General features: G+C 38.2%; 1 pseudogene; it reads left to right on the top strand.

Moving 5' to 3' along the window:
• The first annotated feature begins 525 nt into the window (after positions 1-525).
• Positions 526-1,471, top strand: LOC102504845 (annotated as a pseudogene).
• The last annotated feature ends 1,320 nt before the right edge of the window (positions 1,472-2,791 follow it).

Below are 2,791 nucleotides of genomic sequence, written 5' to 3'. Positions count from 1 at the left end.
GGAAGTAGTCACTAGCCTGATGTAGCTATTGAACACTTGAAACACAGCTACAGCAGCTAAGGTACTGACATTTTAATTCGTTTAATTAATGTAAGTGTAAACAGTAGTTAGTATCTGCAAATCCCATACTCCCAATTTATCCCTCCCCCACACCTTTCCCCTTGGTAACCATACGTTTGTTTTCTAAGTCTGTGAGTCTGTTTCTGTTTTATATAGCATCAAATTTTTCCTTAGCACAGAGGCAAGACAGTTAACTCCTTGATGTTTCTACATGAATTATATCCCTTTTAGGGGATTGAAGGTTTTTTTTTTTTTTTCCATTCTCCTGGACATTTTACCATATGACTGTCAGTAACAGAATTATTGCTTTATGGGGGTGGGGCATCAGTTTCTGTATCAGACACTGACATGTGTCAAAATAATGTTTAAGTCACTCTTTCTTATGGTTACCATCTCAATACTTATTGTCACTGATTCTAATTGAAACTGTTTGACTTAATGAGTTTTTATTTTTCCCTAGTCAAACCTCCACTCCACTATGTTGCCATTCAACCAAACTGCTGACAATCATTAGATCTGCATGCTGACTGGGATTCCAGGAATGCCCGAGAAGGACTTCTGGTTGGCCTTGCTCCTCTGTCTTCTTTACTGGTTTCACATTTCTGGGTAATGTCATCATCCTTGTTGTCATCAAAGTTGAGCGAAGTTTCCATGAGCTCATGTGTTATTTTCTGGCTATGCTAGCTGCCACTTACCTCAGCCTTTCGTCGTCTTCCATGCCCACCATGATCAGGGTCCGCTGGTTCAACTGGTGCTCAGTAACCCTTGATGCCTGCACCACTCAAATGTTCTTTTCCCACACCTTTGGGAATCAGGTGTTCTGGTGGCTATGGCCTTTGATTGTTTTGTGGATATTCACTTTCTTCTGCATTGTGCTACCATTTTCACTCATGGAGTCATCAGCAAGATTGGAGCAGCCGTCCTGCTGTGGAGTGTGGGAGCTGTGCTCTCAGTGCCTTTCCTCATCAAAAGCCTACCTTTCTGCCACTCCAACATCCTCTCCCATGCATACTGCCTCCACCCATATCAATAGCATCCTCCACCTATATCAATAGCATCTATGCCCTCTGGCTGTGATCTTCATCATTGCACTGGATGCCTTGATCCTTTTGGTTTCTACTTTCTAATCCTCCAGGCAGTATTGGGCATTGCTTCCTGGCAAGAGAGACTCAAAGCTCTCAACACCTGCCTCTCTCATATCTGTGCATTGCTGCTCTTCTATGTACCTCTTATTGGCATGATTCTGAGTCACTGCTTGGAGAAGCATTTGTCACCAGTAGTACACACGGTCATGGCCAGTATCTACCTGCTGGTACCTCCTGTGCTCAATCCTGTTGTCTACAGTGTTAGGACCAAGGAGATCCAGCAGCGAATTGCCCAAGTGTTCAGTGGAGGCAGGACTGGCTTCTAATGGCGTTTACAACTTCTGTGCAAATACAGTCAAGTTAGAAAAGATAATCAAATACAGCTCTGTCCAATAGAAATTCCTTCAGTGATGCAAATGTTCCAAATCTCTGTTGTTTAATATTGTAACCAAGAGCTTCATGTGGCTATTGAACACTTGAAACTTGGCTAGTGCAACCAAGGAACTGAATTTTTAAAGTTTAATTTTAATTAACTGAAATGTAAATTTAAACATCACACGTAGCTAGTAGCTACTGTATTGAACAGTACAAATCTAATGGGTATGATATGCCATTGCATAATCGTTTTGATGAAAGCAATAATTTTTCTTAGCTTGATAAAATATGAATTTTCTCGAAACAGTATATAACAACTTTTCAACATTTATATGAAATAAAATTCACTGGTTTTGTATATAGTTCTTTTAAGTTTACACAAATGCAGAGTAACCATCACTGACACAAAGATATAGAAAAATAACATCAGCCCCCTAAACTCCCTCATGCTAATGCTTTGTAGTCAACCTCTCTATTCATGCCAACCCCAAGAAGCACTGATTTGTTTTCCATGCCTATACTTCTTTTTCCAGAGAGTCATGGACCCTGCAATTTGTAGTTTTCTATGTCTGGCTTCTGAGTGTAATGCATTTGAGATTCACCCATATTGTTGTGTATATTGGTAGTTTATTTTCATTTCTGAGTAGTATTCCATTATATACCATTCTTTAACAACTTATTCAAGAAAAAGTTCCCAGATTGTTTTTGTTCCATTATAATCACTCTGGTATTCAATGCTGAACATAGGACTTTTTTTTTTTTTTTGCCTTTTGCATTTATTTATATGTTCTTTGAGGACATTTTATAAAAATACGGTATGCATGTGTAATGGGCTAGCAGCAGGAGAGAAGAATATTAAAAAGAAAATAGCAAGTGAAAAGTAAGAGAGAATGGTGCATTCAGTGAGCTGGAAAAATATGGATCTCTATATAAGTTTTAGATTTCAATTTCAACTTTATTTCTATTCAGGACACTTTTCTGACATGCCCTTTATTATGTTAGAGTTTCTCACAGTGTGTATACTATAGTTACCTAACAGTATGTCTTCCCTGCTATTCTATATACTTCATAAGAACAGAGACTTTTTATATTACATTAGTCTATTCCAAGTTTGTACTTAAAATAGTTCAGAAGATATGGTAGATACTCTATATGTACTTGAAGTAACGAGTGAGTGAAAACTGTATTTTTTCAAGATTGATCTCATACTTCCTGACTCTTCTGTCTCACTTAATATTAGTAAGTCTCATTTGACATTTCCAGAGCCACTC

The sequence above is a fragment of the Camelus ferus genome, chromosome 10 (assembly GCF_009834535.1).
Source record: "Camelus ferus isolate YT-003-E chromosome 10, BCGSAC_Cfer_1.0, whole genome shotgun sequence".
Lineage (NCBI taxonomy): Eukaryota > Metazoa > Chordata > Mammalia > Artiodactyla > Camelidae > Camelus > Camelus ferus.
The sequence above is the reverse complement of the archived record's forward strand: the minus strand, read 5'-3'. Positions and strand labels throughout refer to the sequence as shown.